This window comes from Ochotona curzoniae, unplaced genomic scaffold (genome assembly GCF_017591425.1).
Source record: "Ochotona curzoniae isolate NIBS_2020 unplaced genomic scaffold, NIBS_Ocur_1.0 scaffold_4505, whole genome shotgun sequence".
Lineage (NCBI taxonomy): Eukaryota > Metazoa > Chordata > Mammalia > Lagomorpha > Ochotonidae > Ochotona > Ochotona curzoniae.
Genome location: NW_024467118.1, coordinates 36,565,091 through 36,584,127, shown reverse-complemented (window position 1 = coordinate 36,584,127; position 19,037 = coordinate 36,565,091). Strand labels below are relative to the sequence as shown.

Sequence of the window (19,037 nt, the reverse complement as noted above, 5' to 3'; positions counted from 1 at the left end):
GAGTAGCAAGGGGACCAGCTCAGCTTCATGACGCCTTAGGCTTCCTCAAACAGTGCTTCTCCAGGGCTTCAAGGGACATTCTCCTCAGTGAATTCTAAAATTTATGTGTGAGAGCCAAATACTCCATCTTAAGCAAATGTTTGGTGAAGCAGGTTTTGGGAAAGTCAGCAGATACCATGGGCTCGCATCCACCTGATACTTGAAGATTATCTGGCACTGTCATTTTATGGCTCACAACTTTTCCCTAAGTTAATATCATTCTATTAATACAAGTTAATATCAGCATTCTAATAGAACATGCAAGTAAGTTTTATATTTGGTCTGTATTTCACACAATCTCACGTAAGGTATTTTATTATCTTGAATTATCTTTGCATGTGTATCCTTGTATTTGGGAAAATATTTGTTTTAGAGCTCCTGACTATATCATATAAATATTAATGTAAACGGTTCATATATGTATATGAACGCACCAATGATAAAAAGAGATTTTACAAAGTCCAAATCATCTTTGCTGTGAAAGTTTCTGACTTTTGGGAGCAGATATTTCTTCATGAATTTGCATGTCATCCTTGCGCAGGGGCCATGCTAATCTTCTCTATATTGTTCCAATTTTAGTATATGTGCTGCCAAAGTGAGCACCATTTTTCTATTTCTTTATTTCAATCATCCAAGACCACCCCCTTAAAAATTTAAATTATTTGGCCAGATTTGAATCCTTAGGAAACACCAGATCCAAGGTTAAAATCTAAATTTAGGGCCTGGCATGATAACCTAGTGGCTAAATCTTCACCTTGCAACTGCCAGGATCCCATATGGGGGCCGGTTGTATCCCAGCTGCTCCTCTTTCCATCCAGCTCCCTGCTGTGGCCTGGGAAGGCAGTCAAGAACAGCCCAAGTCCTTGGGATCCTATACCCATGTGGGAGACCCAGAGGGAGTTCTGGCTTCTGGCTTTGGATTGGCTCAGCTGTGGCCATTGTGGCCACTTGGGGAGTGATCCAGCAAATAAAAGATCTTTGTCTCTTCTTTCCCTGTAAATCTGCCTTTCCAATGTAAATAAATAATTTTTTAAAAATGGAAGGAGGGAAGGAAAAAAGAAAGGAAGGAAGGAAGGGAGGGAGGGAGGGAGGGAAGGAGGGAGGGAGGGAGGGAGAAAGGAAGGGAGGAAGGAGAAAGGAATGGAATGGAATGGGAAGGGAAGGGAAGGGAAGGGAAGGGAAGGGAAGGGAAGGGAAGGGAAGGAAGATGTATTTCACCGTAACATTTTTTTCCCCCATTGGAAGTATTATGGCTGATTACTGGATGAGTTTAGGTAAAACAAGAACTTTCACAAACTGTGTTGTACTTTTAGATACATAAAGTTGGTTACCACTTTGAGAACTACTTGACGTTAGGAGCAGACTGATGGGCACCAAGGATCCCTCGGTATCACAAGGCATGCCCACCAGTTCCACTGTAGAGTCCAGACAAGGGCAGTTACACTTCAGCAGCCATCTAAAACACATGTACAACTAGGATAAGACAACAGAAGTGGCTGGAAGACCAGGCACTAAGCATCCAGCACAGCACTCTGCTAGAGTTAGGCAGGGGTAGACACTGCAGGGTGCTCTTAGGTTGTTTATTTCATAAACTTAGGAAAAAGAAGTCGAAATTATTTTTTAAGGCTAGCCATTTATTTCCATATTTATATAACTATGAAAACGTAATAAACTATTACTATTAATGCAAAGATTTAATATTAGAAATATTTTAGAATATCTAAGCTATCAATACCAAAGTTGAAAAAGCTTTCAAGCATATTTTTCTTATTTCAGAATCATAAGTAACCCTTAGATTGAAGTCTCTATCTCCCATCCTTTCCTTTTTTCCATTTTCTTTATTTTTAAAATCTTCTTACAGAGAAAGAATGGAAGAGACAGAGATCTTCCATCTCCTGGTTCATTCCCCAAATGGGAAAAACATCCAGGTCTAAGCCAGAAACCTAGGACTCTATCCCAGTCTCTCACTCCATCATCATCAGTCCCCTTCGATCACCTAAACACATGGACTGCTGTCGGTCACCCTACGCATCACTTACACTCAGTGTCACTGAAGGAACTTGTCAGATTGACTTGGAAACCTGAATAATGCTTCCTCTGCCATTTTTGTCATTCTCAAGGTAAAAAAAATCAAAGTGATTCATTGTTCAGGGTAATTATTCAGCTCCTCTTTCTATTGTGTGCAGCAGTCATAGCATCAATTTTCCATATCCAATTTAACAATAAAACAGAGAAGCCCAAAGAGAGAGAACATGGAGTTCTTAAGCAACAGAATCTATTCTATACCAGATAATGGAAGGTGAGAATAATAATTGGTATTCCAGGAAAATGAAATCCTATATTTATAGATGTTATTAGCTTGATAAATCTCTCAGAGTTTGAATATTAGTAGTAGTAATTTTATCAAAAACATTCCAATTTTAAAATTCTGAATAATTGAGGTATGTATTTCATTTCCTTCAGAAAAAGACAGCAGATATCCTTATCATATAATATTCAAGTTTTACATATAAAATAATTTTGAGTAGTTTTAAATTGCTAGGAAATTGACTTTACATAGTCACAGTATTCAGACTAGGTGGCCATCAGTAATTCTAGCAGACACTGGAAAGTAATATAAGGCTGAAGTCATTCTGTATCAGCCTAGTATATTGGATTCAAGAGTTTCCCATGTAACTTAAAACAACATGACATAAAGTTGCACTATGGTGTTTAAATGTGACTGGACAGCAGAGAGATTGAACTGACTTATCTTCACAAGACTTCACAAGACTTATCTGTTTAAGAATAAAAGTGTAAATTTTAGATACAGCTATAATTTCTTAAATCTCCTACTAATATCTTAACCTATTAAATTATATCCTATGAGTTGTTTCTAAGAATTTTTCAGAGGTATAATTAATAATTTAGAACTCTATTAAAGCCTAAAGAACACTTTTAGGGCAGGAACATTTAGTTAAAATGTGGATGAGATGTAGGCAACTGCTTTTTCATTTTCTGTGAAAAAGGTAACACACACAAATCTTAACAGTTGGCCCCATAAATACACGTAATGCTTTTGGAATTGATAACACCAGGTTAGCGTGCTTAAGATAATAGGAAATTCAGGTCTCCGATAGCAGAATCAGCGAAAAAGAAGGTGAATTTTACATATTATCTATTTTTGGAAAGACTATAATAAAGTTCCCATTGCTTTCCTCTTTAAGAAAAATCAAAACCCCTGATAGATAGGATCACAAACTTAGGCAAACCACTGTTACATGCTTTTAGCTTTTGAATAATGGCCTTAAGGTGCTGCACTCCTGGTTAGTATACAAGGACATCTTACAGACCTTCGCAGTGCTGGGTCAGTTTGAAGGCTTCTGAAACGGGAGAAACTTCAGATGAGCATTTCTTTTCTACCCGGAGCGTGGAGGGTGTCCTGGCCTATCCATTAGAGCCTGCCGGCTTTGTGGTCACTTGGACACAGCTGTGGCCTCAGACTCCTCTGTCTTCTTACTCCACTCGACTATATTTGGAAACTGAACTCATGTTTCAGCAGAGGGCCACCGTCAGGAATCCCAGTGGCAAGCTGGGAAACAGCCCCAAGCTCTGAGAAGCAGCTTCGTGGAGATGAAAGCTAGCACGGACAGGACTCCGTTTACAGAGCTGATAAACATGGCATTCAACCACGGACCCTTCTACTCTGATCCTGTAAAACCTCGCATGTTCTTTTAACATGTTCTTAAATGATTAAAATGGAATATGTGATTCCAAGTAGAAAAAGTGATTCTACTTAAGGAATACCCTTCTTCCTGTAATCTTCCGCTTTGCATGTTAAGTTTAACATGCGGCAAATTATCCTAAAATAGAAAATCCAGTAACTGTTGAAAGATCCAGCTACTTTTCAAATTGAGAGGAAAGTCCCAGTGCTAAATTTTATGCGGCTAACTAAAATTGTGACTTGACATACTCCATAGCAGGATTAAATAGGTATGGACATATACAGACTGCGACTTCTATATACTATAACACCGAGTTCTTAACTCAATGCCAGCATACAGAGAGCATAAGTAAATACTGTGCTCCCCTCAGCAGCACATATACGAAAGCTGGAATGGTAAGTAAATACTGAATAAATATTGACTGACTCAAGACAAACATGAACATTCTTATGATTGTAGGAAAAAAACCTCACAATCACTTCATTGCTTGTTTTGTAGCAACTCACTGTAACACAATTGAATATATCTTCCAAGTAAAGGACAGAGGTGAAAAGAACAGTCAGCTTTTCTGTTCCAAGACCAGGTAACAGATCCAGATTGAAGGAGGAGAAAACGACCACACCAAGTTTCCAGTTAACTTGTAAATAAACCACTGGATCTTGATTTTTCGACATGAAACCATCAAAACCTGTCTACTTTCATATCTTAAGCATTATGGCATACAGAGTTAAGCCGCTGCTTACGATGCCAACATCCCACATGGGCATCAGAGTCCTGGCTGCTCCATTTCCTATCTACCACCCTTTTGATGCACCTGAGAAAGCAGCCAAAGATAATCGAAGAGCCTGGACCCCTGCTTCTATGAGAGAACTGGAGGAAGTTCCTGTTTCTGGCTTTGACCTGACTGGGCCTGGCCTAGCCTAGCTGTTACAGTCATTTGGGCAATCAACCAGCAGAAGATCTCTCATTCTGTCTCCACACCTTTTGCCTTTCAAATAAAATAAATCTTTCTGAAATGTTTCTTTCTAATGGTATAAATTGTATGATACTTTTGATACGATACTCATATACTTTCCTTTGTGTATTCACCTAACTTCAATGGCAGAGGGGAAAGATAAGGGAAGGAGAAGAGGGTGGAAGGAAGGAGAGAGAGAGAGAGAATAATCATTTCTCTCCCTTCTGGATGCTGAGATGCCTGAGGTCAAGAGCCCAGCACGTTTGCTGTCAGAGGAAGTTTCTGCCTCTGCTTCCAGGTGGCTGTTTCACCTCTGACTCCCTGGGAAACACTGCGTCCTCATATGGAGGCAGGTTGTAGGGAGGAATGGAGCCTCCTCTGTCTAGTTCTTTACTAAGTGCAGCTAATCACTTTCCAAAAGCCACACAACTCAACATTATTGTGCTTGGTATTTGCTGTCAATGCAAATTTTGTAAGGGACAGAGTGATTCAAGCCATAGGATTATTTAAACATTTGTATCTACTTTTCACTAAGTCTCTGTAACAATTTTTTAAGACAAATGTTGGGAGAAAACAGCAGAAAGTAGCAACAAAAGTAGACAAAGTGGTTGGAAACTGACAAATATCAGAAGACTATAACCAAAGACAAAATTGAAATTCCTGTGGAAGAGACTGATAAAAAGCCAAGTAATTTTCCCAAACAGCCCCAGAAAGGCCCAGAAGTTGGAGTTACCGCACCTCTCCTAAGATACCAACTTTTGTGAATCCCAGACTAACTTTGCAACCCTAATGTGAGTGCTGAGGGCATGAAGACTCATGCTAATGTTTGCTTCTTTTTAATTTTTAAAATAAATATTTATTTCAAAGTCAGAGTTAGGAATGGAGAAAAACAAAGAAATCTTCCATCCTCTGGTTCACCCCTCAGATGGCCTCAATATCCAGGGCTAGGCTGTGGGTGACAGGGGTCCATGCACTTGGGCCAGAATTCTCCACTGCTTTCCCAAGCACATTGGCTGGGACCTGGAATAAATGTGGAACAGCTGGGACTTGAACTGGCGCCTATGCAGAATGCTGGCATTGTAGGCAACAGCTTTATCTGCTACATCACAGTGTTGGCCTCTAATATTTTCTTCTTATTGAAACATTATCAGAGGGGCTAGTGCTGTGGTGTAGTAGGTTAAACCTGCTCACTTGTGATGCTGGCTCCCCCAAAAGGCACCTGTTCAAGCCTCAACAATTCCACTTTCAATCCAGCTCCATGCTAATGTGCCTGGGAAGGTAGTGAATGAAATACAGCCTCCCAAGTGGCTGTGCCCACAGTGCCCATAATGAAGATCTGCAAGAAGCTCCAGGCTAAGGCTTTGAACCAGCCCGGCTCCAGCCAAAACACCCATTTGGGGAGTCATTCAGCAGATAAAAATATCTCTCTATGTCTCTCCTACTCTCTCTATAAGTTTGTCTTCCAAAGAAAAATAAACATACTGCTTGAAAACTGTCATAAAAGTAATATTCTTGCAACCTCTTAAAAGAAAGGATTTGAACATACAATCCAATCAGTGTTTATTGTGACCAATAACAAGAATAGTCATGAGTGTTGCTAAATTAATGCCTAATTCTTTCTGTCATCATGAAATCATTCACAACAGAATGAAAATGCATTCTCCCCTTTTATTTCCAAGAATAGCTGAGTTTTCTGAAGTGTTGTCCTTCTTTTTCACAGCAGGAAATTCACATCTTTTTATACAACTGATAAAAAAGTATACAGCTGTACAAACCCTCAAAATGACTTGTATTTGCATGTATGATTTTGATTCATAGAATCCTGTTGGATTATCTGCAGGTAGATGGGGACAGGTACTTCTGGAGTAAGATGCTAAGTGCCAGCCGGGTAAGAAGTTGAGTTTCCAGAGCCTGAAGGGCTAGGAGGGTAGCAGCCTCTGAGGTTGACCAGGGTGTTCCCACAGGCTAGAATAAATCCCAGTGAGCACCTATGGCGTCACCTAACAACTCCAGGAACAAATGTCACTCAAACCCAGTCAGTCTTTTAGCTTCTTTCTTTGTGTCTATGTGGCTCAGTTCTATGTCACAGAATCGGGTATGGTCCCAAAGACTTGCTCGATTAAACCAGTGACACCCCTCTGCACCCAAGAGAGAACCTGAGATTCCCCCCTAGTGATTTCAATCTATCCAAAGTCTATGGGTGGCCTCTTGGTCAGCTGTTTCTCCTAATTGAGATGTGTGCCTATATACATTCACAAAAATCAATAAAGAAAAATAATCTTATAATGACATAGTAATACAATTAGAGTTGAAATTGCTGTATGCCATATGTAGGTAGCTATCAGAGTATAGTTAGGTATGACGAGTTTTAGCCAGAAATGATCTCATTTCCAATCAGCTTTACAGGGCTCAAATGCAGACAAAAGTTTAACATGAAAAAATCAGTAAAGCTAATTTCTAATGCAGCTTTTTATGACATTTATGTAAAATAATATTAATTTTGCTTTTCAAAGACAGAGAAACACCATTTTTACTGTATCATTTATTTAATAATATAAAATTGAATAAAGAGGAGCGTATGTACTAGTGTTTTGAATAGAATTATCAAATATGAAAAATTATTAATAAATAGGAGTCAATAGTAAAGAAGACAGCATAAGTGGTTAAGTTTATCCAAGTTAAAAAGACATACAAAAGAACTAGTGTTGCATTTACCGTGTTAGCACATTGAAAGAGAAAAAAACCAAAGGGGCAAATATCAAATTAGTGAGTCTTGTGACAAAATATAACATTCACTCCCAGAAAATACAAATCTTTTAAAGAGGAGGAAAAAAATATTTCTGCTCTCTCATGATATATTAAGAACTATGAGTGTGTGTAAAAGTGCTACATTGCTGGGAGAAAAGCAGTCAACAGCTGGTGGGCATTCTGGGACAGGCCAAATTTGTGTTAACTATACCAATTTACTAACATGGTTATTTATTCTTTTTTTTTTTTAACAGATATATGGATAAGGGCCCAGTGCAATAACCTAGTGGCTAAATACTTGCCTTACATGCATCAGGATCCCATACAAGTGCTAGTTTGTGTCCCAGCTGCTCCACTTCCTGGCCTGCTCCCTGTTTGTGGCCTAGGAAAGCAAAGCCTTGGGACCCTGCACCTGTGTAGGAGACTCAGAAGAAGCTCCTGGCTCCTAGCTTTGGATCAGCTCAGTTCTGGCCATTACTGTCACTTGTGGAGTGAAGTAGAAGAGGCAAGATCTTTCTCTCTGTTTCTCCTTCTCTCTATAAATCTGACTTTCCAATAAAAATAAGTAAATTTTTTAAAAAGAAAAAAAGGCACTGCTTGAGATGCTTGCTTCACATACTGGAATGCCTACGTTCAAGGCCCAGCTTCCTGCTACTGCACACTCTGAGTAGCAAACTGACAGTTCAAGCAGTTGGGTCCCAGCCACCCATTAGGAGACCCAGGTGGAGGTACCAACTCCTAGCTATGGCAGGGTCCAGACTGATGCTGGCGTTTGGGAATGAACTAGTAGATGAAGAATCTCTGCCTTTCAAATAAGTAAAAACAAATGCATTTTAAAGTAGTAAAATGTCATATGAATTCAATTAAATTAGCATTCCTCTTTCATAGAACAAGAATGAGTGATATAGGTTTTGTTAAAAACAAGTTAGAATGGCAAGATATGCAGGAAAATAGAGAGAAGAGGTGGTAGGATAGAACTTCCAGATAATTAGAGCACTAACAGACCCCTGACTGTGTCACCACAAGAAATGGAAGGATGGATTCAATAAAATGACAGGTCTCACTCCTCTATGGGAGCACATGGCTGTGAAGTGACGGTGTACAGTAAATGCCCATATGTACCCTCTCTATTTCTCAGCCTTGTTCAATTCTACCCATGTAATAGTTTCAGGAACTTGATTCCGATTTCACTTCATTCAGCAAAACAAAAGTTCCTCTGTCTCAATGGATAAGATAAAAGTGGGATAAATAAATAAATATGAAGTCATGTTAATATAATCAAGAGAAAAAGGATAAAAGTAACATCAATAACAATTTGTGTGATATCATCATTGAAACCTAATGTGTATTTTTTTATTTATAACTTATCTTCCCTGGCATGCCCATAAAAAATTTTTGGAAGTTTTCTTGAAGGGAGACACTGGTTTATCTTGGAGATAAAATGCATTCTGATTGCAGCTACAAATAGGGTTATTTCAAAATGTATTTCAAAATGGTATCACTGTAAAACAATGATATTGTGATTTTTTTCAATTAATAACAACAGTATTCAAGTATGCATTCTAAAGTAGCCAAATAGAAGGTAACATGGACTGGGCCCTGCACAGTATCCTAGTGGCTAAAGTCCTTGCCTCGAACCACCAGGATTCCATTTGGGTGCTACTGGTTCATGTTCCAGCTGCTCCATTTCCCTTCCATCTCCCTGCTTGTGACCTGGGAAAGCAATAGAGGACAATCTAAGCCTTGGGACACTATACCCTCATGGGAGACATGAAAGAAGCTCCTGGCTTCTGATTGGCTCAGCTTGTCATTGCAGCCACTTGGGAAATAAACCAGCAAATGGTTGATCTCTGTGTTTCTCCTCTGCTCTGTAAATCTGCCTTTCCAATAAAAATAAATAAACATTTTTTTTTAAAAAGTAACATGGACAAGATATCCCAAAGATATTAAGTGAAACAAGTACATCATATTCTAGTTAGTGTATCAGGAAGATATAATCAAAGAAAAGCTTCCACTCTTGTTTTTGCTTTCATATTTGAAATTTGCATATGCTGAAATTATATTTACTGTCCAAAACATTTGGCCTAACAATTGCATTGCCCATGTCTTGTGGCATCAGAGTGCTGGGGCTCAATACCCGCCTCTGGCTCTTGACCCTAGACCCTGGCAGATGGCAGTGATGGCTCAAGTGATTAGACTGCTGCCATTTCCACAGGAGATAGAGATGGAATTCTTGGTTCCCAACCTGGGTACCCAGGTCTTGAATTTGCTTGGGAAACTGCTCTCTATTTGTCTATCGCTGCATCTTTCTCTCTTGCAACTCATCAATTATTTTTATTTTTAAAAGAAGAAAAATCATAAAATGTTAAATCACTATATGAAACTGAAATGTCTTTAATCTCAAAAGTTTTCCTAAATATTAATGCACTAGAAAGTAAAAATTTTGGAAGACCTTTAGACACAAACTAGAAAAAATTCAGTGAAAGAAATTTGGAAATGAACATACTTCTGTCTGGAAAAGTAAACTTATAGACTTCATTGATCTTAAATGTCTTAAATAACATTTCCTTCTACTGCTGGTCAGCTCTTGCCTGCTGATTTGCAAATCATCAAAAACATTTACTCTGCATAGCTGAACAATGTTGTTCATGTGCCTAATTTTTTTAAAGATAGATTTATTTATTTGTTTGTCTGTTTGTTTATTGCTGAAAGTCAGATTTATAGAGAGAAGGAGAGACAGAGAAAGAGATCATCCATCTGCTGGTTCACTCCCCAAGAGGCCTCAATGGCTGCAGCTGAGCCAATCTGAAGTCAGGAGCTTCTTCTGGGTCCCAAGGTTTTGGGCCATCCTCGACTGCTTTCCCAGGCCACAAGCAGGGAACTGGATGAGAAGTAAAGCAGCCAGGACATGAATCAGTCCCCATATGGAATCCCCGCACATGCAAGGTGAGAACTTTAGCCACGAGGCTACTGTGCCGAGCCCCATGTACCCAACTTTAAAATGTCAGTTCCTTTGACCCACTCTATCCTAGACTTACTACAAGGACATAGTTATAGCAAACTCTTATGTAAAAACATGCTCCATTAAACATTATAAATAATAGGAAATGATGGAAGCGATCTAAATATATAACTTATGGGATGACTGAGTAAACTCATGAAATTTTTAAGTATCTATAAAAATCTAGTTTTCAAAAGTGTTTATATGAGGGGAGAGAAAAACTAAGGGAAACAGGAACAATAACAAGTCTTTTAAGTTTGAATATAACAATAAAGAATCCTTGGGTGGCTAAAAGTATTAATGGTTGAAATTAAGTCAGTTTGATATTTCTGTAACATGAGACTTCACTGTGCTATGAGGCCTACTCCCCTTTTGTTTATTTCTGTAATAGAAGGGAATAGCTAATCTGCAAAACACCTGGATATTCAGAAAAGGATCTTTAAAATGTTTTCAAAGAAAATTTCAATTTAAAATTTTTACATATAAAACCTATGTATCTTTATGGGGTATTGTGATGTTGCGTTACATGTATACATTGTATAATCTCCAATCACAGTAAACCAATTTCTCCTTCAAGTGTTTTACATTTCCTTATAGTGAAAACACCTAACATTTTTTTAAGTGTTTTACCTAAAGCAAAACAGCTTCTTGCTTCTCTTCCAGTTTGCATTCTGTATGCCCCGTGGAGCTAGTATGCAAGGAAGCAAAACAAGCATTGCTGCCAAGGAAGAGAGCCATGTAGCCTGCTCAGCAGCTGCTTACCCACGCCCTGTCTAATGTGGATGAGTGTGGCGGCTACTCCCTGGGAAAACAGTAGGGAAGGAGGAAACCAGCTGCTGCCCCAAAGAAAGATTTCAGCATTAAGAAATGCCAACCATGAAGGCGGTTGCTCTGCCTTGCAAAATCCAGAGGTCTTCCCGGCTGGCGTCCACTTCTGCTAGCCTAGCAATGCACTCAGCTCCTACTATTTTGGGAAGGAATTTCCAGAGCTGGCCTGTCTTCAGCCCCCAAGGTTTCCTCTGATTGACTGATCAACAGGTGTTGAAAAAGCCTGTGGCAGAAATATCCCAGACCCAGTGTGCTCATTTGACTTCTGCCACTGTGACCATAGTTTCATTTGAATTTATCCTTCCTTACACAGCATAAAAGCTGAACAGATTATCCAGCATAAAAGCATAAAGCAGCATAAAAGCATATAGCAGATTATATATTATAGGCAATAACCTATAGCATAGCATATGTATATGTTTCATAACATATATTGTTTATGGGTCGTAATGTAAATTCCCACTAATGATTACACAACTGAAACCAAAGGTGAACTTTGCAAAAAATGTTCTTGGTCAGATGATCCCAAATATACACTAAACTATTGGTACTTAATGTTGCTTTACAAGCAAAATGTGAGAAAAGCCATTAAGATAATAATATCACACCAGTGTCACAGAAAAAAATATATATAAAATAAATTATACATAGTATCAGAAAATAAATCATATATAGTCAAAAACTTACCTACAATCTGATATACTGATTATTACTAAATCCTGTGTCTTAATTTTTGTCTTAGAAATAGAGCCAAAGTAAAAGAAGCACATGTATGCAATTTGTTCAATAGAATTTAAATAAGAATGAAACTCCCATCCCACCTGACCATGACAGTTTCCTGCTGTGCTCAGAGTCCTTATTGTGCTCTCTGGGACTGTGCAAGGTGCTTCCTCACCTGCTGTCCTCGGCCTGTGCTGCAGCTGCATCCCAAGCCCTCCAAGCTACTCTTTCAGGGCTTCGCTGCTCCCCCAGCCAGGCACCTGCTCTCCAAGAAAATCAAACACAGGACTCCCCGCTTCCTTCAGCCCAGCTGTGAAGGCACCATCTCACTGGGACTTCCCTTGTCCGCCCTAACTAGAATTTAAGCTTTTTCCTCCTTCGCTATTTTACTTATTCATCTTTTTTTTTTTTTAAGTGAGGGAGAGATAGGGTGAGAATTCCCACCTGCTGGTTTATTCCCCAGATACCTAAAGCAGCCAGGGTGGAGTCAGGAGCTGGGAAATTAAGCCTGGTCTCCCGCATGAGTGGCAGGGTCTCAAGCGACTCAGCCACTGCCTCCTCCACCCCAGGATGTACACCAGAAGGAAGCTGGGATTGCGAGAAGTGTGAGGACTTGAAACACGGCACTCCCCGTATTGTGGGATGTGAGATCCCAGGCATCATCAAACTCACTAGGCCAAAGAGCCACCTGTGCTTTCACAGATTGTGTCCTCCTTTCCCCTTCCTTGTGTATTGTTGCCTTAGCAGCTTATCTTTACCTAACACAATTTGTGTTTTACTTCTATGATTGTTTATCTTCTCCACTGGAATGTAAACTCTATAGGGAGAACTTCGGTGTTTTATTTGCCACTCCATTATCAAACTGTAAGTGCCTGGGACATAGCAAAGCCATTAATAAGTATATGCTTAGTGAATGCCTAGAAAATACATTGACTGGATGGCTATTGCTATCATTCAAAAGAAGGTTTTTTTTTTTTTTTTAAGATTTATTTATTTCCATTGAAAAGGCAGATTTAGAGAAAGAGAGAGAAAGATCCTCCATCTGCTAGTTCACTTCCCAAGTGGCCCAAGCTGAGCCGATCCAAAGCCAGGAGCTTCTTCTGGGTCTCCCAAGGCATTGGCCCACCCTCTACTGTTTTCCCAGACCATAAGCAGGGAGCTGGAAGGGAAGTGGAGCAGCTGGGATATGAACCAGTGCCCATATGGGATCCTGGCACATGCAAGGCAAGGATTTAGCTATTAGGCTATTACACCAGGATCTCAATATAAGTCTTGTACGTCTTATGTTTGCCTCATAGTTAGGAAAAGACTCACCAGCCGGGGCCCATGCATGATGATCAGTGTCTTCTGTGCAATATTAATAGTAATGCCTGCCTCCTATTGCTTTGTTCTCTCTATAAAACGTATTTCACTGACTTCTTTAACAATTCTATGAATTGTCATTGTCCCCATTTTACAGATGAAAAATTGAGGGTAATCAATATAGTGATATTGAAGCTATTATGTGATAGAACTGGTATTAGAAAGGTCATCTGAATCAAACTACTTGTGAGCAGAAGGATATAGAGTCTGGTAGGATAATAGGAGATGAAATACTAGAAAGCTAATCAAATATTAAAACAATGAGGATATGTAAACAGATTTTAAATTAAGGAGCGATATGAGCAGGTTTACATACTAAAGAAATTATCCTGCCATTGGAATAGGAAATAAAATGGAGATCATAGGCTGGGTCAGGAAATGAACGTTGTATTGCAATAAACCGGAATGAGAAAAATGAGTGAAGCTTATTCTAACATGTGGAAGAGGTGACCCAGAAGAGAAAACCGAACGGAGACATGCCATGAGTCTTCACTGAGGGCTGAGGGATTGAGGAACCAATCATGGCTTCCAATTTTCTTACATAAGCAGTTACAAATTTGCATGGGTACCCTGATTGTGATTAGAAATGCAAGAAGCAAAGGAGGTTTAGAAGAACATACTGTAGCTGAAGTTAAGGGAAAGCAAAGCGTTTGAAAGGAAACTCTGGTATGAAGCCTCAACTGTGGTCAAGAGGTCGATACATCAGGACCAAGCAGCAGTGTTTGAGTCTGACCATCAAATGTTTAACAGAGAAGCACTAGGGCAGATTCTGGTCTAGTCATCTCCAGGTGTGTCAAGGGAAAGATGGAAAGGTAGCAAATATATACCCCCAACAAATGAGATGAAATTGGGCAGGGATTCATTTGATTTTTTTTTTAAGGATAAAAGTGACTTCATTTTAGCGGAATAAGGGGTAAATGACAATTTTTTAGATTCCAACTGATGCTGTAACAAATCAGCACAAACTTCCTATGTTAAAACACAAATTCATTCTTGTATAAGTATGGAAGTTGAAAGTCTAAAACCAAGGTATTGGCAGGCTGTGTTATTTGGGGGGACTTCCAGGAAGGAGTCCCCCTTGTCTTCCCTTTTCCAACTCTGAGAGGGTCCCTGAAAACATTGCCATGTGGCCCTTCCTCCATGTATAAACCAGCAGTATATTATCTACTTTCCTTTCTGGTTTCCCACCTTTCTTGTTAGGACTTTTGCAATTACTTAGTGGCCTCCTCAGACAAGGCAGGATAAATCTCCCTTCTCCAGCACCTTTAATCAGTTGCGCATGCAAGCTTTCTTCTGCCATGTAAGGTAATAGTCACAGGTGTTGAGTAGCCATCCTGAAAGTGTGTCATACAATGAAGTGAAGGGCTGAATTTTTCAGTGTAATAGAACACAGGTGCTGCCAGTTGAGGGGGTTAAAAAGTGGGGATGGAATTCTGCTTCTAAGGCTCCCACTGCTCCCACTTTTTCCAAAATACATTGGGAATTCTTTGATGTGTATTCCTCCCAATATTCCCTTCAAAAACAAGCTAACCACATACAGTCCACATAACTTTTTGATCCAAATTCTTGTCTCCTGCAGCGATAGTATCAGTATTATGTGTATATAGGAACAAAGTATATTTGGCAAGGAGGGAACAAATATACATTCACACATGAGTGGAGGCTGCCCCACACCAAGAAACAACAAAGATAAGTGGGCCAAAGAATTGCCCACAAGCTAGAGAAAAGCGAAACTGAAAATGGTACCTATAATTGGGAAGGTCTGTCCTAGTTCCATGGCAGAAGGGCACACCTGAAGGCTGTGTCTCCAAGTACTGCTATTGGCAGAAAAGGCAAACATGGCAGAAACGCTCCCAGATGAGTTCATGGCGGAAAGAGCGCTTCACACCGTCCTCTCTTTATAAGGAAGGGGGTGGTATCCAATTGGCTATTCAGATAAGGTGGGGTGTTAGTGGTGCTCTGGTCTGAAATGCCACAGGTGCATCATGAGAAGGGAGGATAGTAAATCAACAGTTAAAGAGGCAACATCACCCTACAACAGTACTAAACTAGTTTCCCACCTATTTGAATCACAGCATTACCACCTTTTATCCCATGTCTGTCTATATATCGACATACTTTAAAAACATATTTGATGAAGGACTGGTGCAATGGCCCCATGGTAAATCCTTTCCTTGCCCAAGCTGGGATTGCATAGAGGCACCGGTTGGTGTGCCAGCTGCTCCACTTCCCATCCGACTCCCTGCTTATGGCCTGGGAAAGTAGTAAAAGATGGCCCAAAACCTTGGGATCCTGCACCCAAGTGACTGACCTCGAGGGGACTCCAGGCTCCTGCCTTTGGATTGGCTTAGCACCAGCCTTTACAGTCACTTGGGGAATAAACCAGCAGATGGAAGGTCTTTTTCTCTCTTCTCTCTTCTCTGTAAATCTGTCTTTCCAAGAAAAATACATAAATCTTTAAAAATTTTTGATGATCATATTGGTGTGCAATATTCTTTTCTCACAATGATTTATCAGTACATACCATCTCATTTAGTAACTACTGTAAGACATTTCATTGGTGCCTGGCATAATGGCTCAATTGGCAAATTCTCAACCTCTAAACACTGGGACCCCATATGGGCACAGGTTCATGTCCCAGCTACTCTATTTCCCATCCAGCTCCCTCCTTACATCCTGGAAAAATGGTGAGGATTGCCCAAAGCCTTGGGACCCTATACCTGCATGGGAGACTTGGAAGAAGCTCCTGGTCCTGGCTTTTGATTGGCTCAGCTCTGATTGTTGTAGCCATTTGGGGAATGAAGCAGCAGATGGAAGCTCTTTCTCTCTGCCTCTCTTGCTCTCTGTAAATCTGCTTTTCTGTTTAAAAAAAATGAATAAATTAAAATGTCATTGAATGCCATGGAATAATTGACTAGTTTTATTTCAGGTAAAATAGGATGTAAAAAAAAAAAACATGAATATGTTACTCTACTTCTCTCCCTTTCATATTTAGCTTCATGGCTATAGTTCTTCCAAGGGTTACTATTATAAAGATATCCTTATAAAAGGGTTTCTTACTTACTTACAAATTATATAACTGCTTCTTGTTTTTTACCCTTAAACAGATGCTACAAGCTCCATGCTGTGAACGAATCATCCACTCATTTTCTCTTCTAAGGTGAGCTACACATTAGACTTTTAAAATTTTTATTTATTTGTTTGTTTGGAAGGTGGAGTTACATAAAGAGACAGAGAAGGAGAGGTAGGGGGAGAGTCCTTTCTTGCACTGGTGATCCCACAAATGATGCAACTACTGAGGCTGCACCTGGAGTTCTTCCATGTCTCCCACATGGGTGCAGGGGCCCAAGGACGTGGGCCATTCACCACTGCCTTCCCAGGTGCATTAGCAGAGTGTTGGGTTGAAAGTGGAGCAGCTGGGACCTGAACCATTGTCCATGTGGGTTGTCAGCATTTCAGCTGGCAGGTCAACATTACATCACAATGCCCCTGAGATATTTTCTAGATATTTACCACCCTCTCCCAAAGGCAAAGATTGTCTTGGACTGTTCTTATTTTTAATGGCTATATAACTTATTGTTTAGGGAAAGTAATTCTGTAAACATAATTATTTTTAATAGGATTGAATGTGAGTATCTTACAAAATTATCGTTATGGTACATTTACAAAGACTTAACCTGGTCACAAATCAAAGAATATCTATGACTTGTGATAAACTATGTGATGGCTTAAAAAGGATTAAATCTGTACAACAACTATGCGGGCTCTTAACTTAGAGGGATGGGAAATGAGCCTACAGCAGAGAGAAGGGCAGGAACTTCAACTCCACATCACCATGGTCTTGGAGGATAACTTATACAGGTACACTATTAAAAGCCATAAAGCTTACCACTAAATGTGGGTCTCACCATGGCTTCCATTGGGGTGGGGCAAGACTGATGAGCTGGAGACCTTATGATGTCTCGGTAGGGATATTGTATTGTGAGTACGAGAGGACACGCTCACTTATTTTTGATATCTCTCCAACTTTTCCAACCTCTTTTCATGACTAGGTCACATAGGCTCAAGTTGTGTATTAGATGAAGGAAGGAGATTCCTTTTGCCTCATGATTTTGGCGGTTCACAATCTAAGATTAGTCAGCTCCACTGATCTGGCATCTGGTTATGCACTCCTGCTCAGAGTCCCAAGGCAGCACCGAGCATCACATGGTGAGGGATAACTTGTGTCTGTCTATGTTTCTGCTTATCATGTATCTTTTGTCTGCTTTGCAATAACCCATACCCAGTGTCATAAAACACATTCCTTGCCGCATACCTCCACCCCCCATAAGTTCAACCCTAGAGAATACATGTATGTGTACGTGAGTGTGAAATTGCATGTGTACATACACACAGATGCATCCTTTTTCATGCCTTCTTGTGAGGCTGTGATATTTTCAGCATGGCGGTCCCTGAAAGTTTCCCATTCATAGTCCTTTATTATTTATTTTTAAGGCTGACTCTTCTGAGGACAGTTCAAGACAGGTTATCTTGAGGCAGTTGTGAGTACAGTGGCCTGTGTACTTGATGACATCATCACTTTGGGCCACTTGCCTTTCTCTTTCTCAGGAGCTATTAATGGAATAACTGGAAAGCAGCAGAACATTACAGTTCACTGTGACCCGGAGTGACATTTCATGGCCATGCTGGTGTATGGGTCTTCTTCAGTCTTCACCTTCTCACCTTTTAGAGACATGCGTTTTAAAATACTGAGACAGGTGTGTTCATTGATGAGATGTGCACAAACCTAAGACCTCACTCTGTGTTCCCAAAGTTGCAATAACCAAAGCAAGTTGGTCTATCCAGACATGCAAATAATTCCTGTTTCAGTGTAGGACTCTTTAAATTGAAACCATTAAATCAAGAGGAAAGCAGGATAAATGGAAAATAATGAAATAAAATCTCTTCTCAGTGACTCACATAGAAATTGTTTCAGAAAGGAAAGGATAGAACAGGATGAGGAAGTGGCTTTCAAACCAGATGTGGCCTGCAGTGTACATGTGGGTTATTCCTAACATGCCAATGAGCAGCTGCTTAGCTCCTGGGGATCTGTCAGCTGCAGGCACTGCGGAAAGGACTGCTCCCGGTCCCTGTCATCTAGCTTAGGTGACTGTCATTGCTGACCTCCCAGACTCAAGTTTTACCTGATTCATTGTTATTGTTTGTAAAAAGAGCATCGTATATCAGTCAGGGTTTTAACACAGCACATTAAACCACTGCTTGTGACCTGGCATTCCCATGGGAGCCATGTCCCTGGTTCATGTCCCAGTTGCTCCACTTCTGATCCAGCTCCTATTAATGAACCTGAGAAAGCAGCAGAAAATGGCTCAAATACTTGGGCCCTTGTAACTCACTTGGGATAGTAAGATAGCATTCCAGGCTCCTGGTTTCAGTTTGACCCATCCTAAGCTACTGCAAGGGACTGGACTGGAAACACAGTATCCAAGACTTGAACTCCATTCTCTTATATGGGATACTAGTATCACAGGTGGCAGCTTAATGTGCTGTGCCACAGTGCCAGACCCTAAAGCTTTTTTAAAATTTATTTATCTATTTATTTGAAAGGCAGTAAAACAAAGAGAGATATGAGAAAAAGAGACAGATCTTCTATGAACCAGTTCACTCTTCAAATGGCTGCAAC

The 19,037-nt window shown here is 40.0% G+C and overlaps 1 non-coding gene across 1 annotated transcript; it reads right to left on the bottom strand.

Annotated features, from left to right (window-relative positions):
* Window positions 1-535: 535 nt before the first annotated feature.
* LOC121146946 lies at window positions 536-642 on the bottom strand. Its single transcript, XR_005882305.1, has one exon. It is a non-coding gene; the product is annotated as a U6 spliceosomal RNA (small nuclear RNA).
* Window positions 643-19,037: the final 18,395 nt, after the last annotated feature.